Genomic DNA, 278 nt, shown 5'->3' on the forward strand with positions numbered 1-278 from the left:
ACACACACACACACACACACACACACACACACACACACACACACACAAGTTTGGATTACTATACTTGTGAGGAATTGTGTTACTTCCCTGACCTCTAAAGCCTGACTCTTTCCCTAAACTTAGCCTAACCCTAACTCCACCGCAAGAGAGAGGACAGAGGGTCAGGAGGAATGTGCTACAATGTGTTGCATGCACACACGTCATCACACACACACACACACACACACACACACGTCATCACACACACACACACACACACACACACACACACACACACA

General features: G+C 47.5%; 1 protein-coding gene across 6 annotated transcripts in view; it reads right to left on the reverse strand.

Moving 5' to 3' along the window:
• LOC116396501 (zinc finger protein 646-like) overlaps positions 1-278 on the reverse strand; it is a 12999-nt gene that overhangs the window by 6185 nt on the left and 6536 nt on the right. The window lies entirely within an intron of this gene.

The sequence above is a fragment of the Anarrhichthys ocellatus genome, unplaced genomic scaffold (genome assembly GCF_004355925.1).
Source record: "Anarrhichthys ocellatus isolate YVR2014 unplaced genomic scaffold, GSC_Weel_1.0 scaffold56, whole genome shotgun sequence".
Lineage (NCBI taxonomy): Eukaryota > Metazoa > Chordata > Actinopteri > Perciformes > Anarhichadidae > Anarrhichthys > Anarrhichthys ocellatus.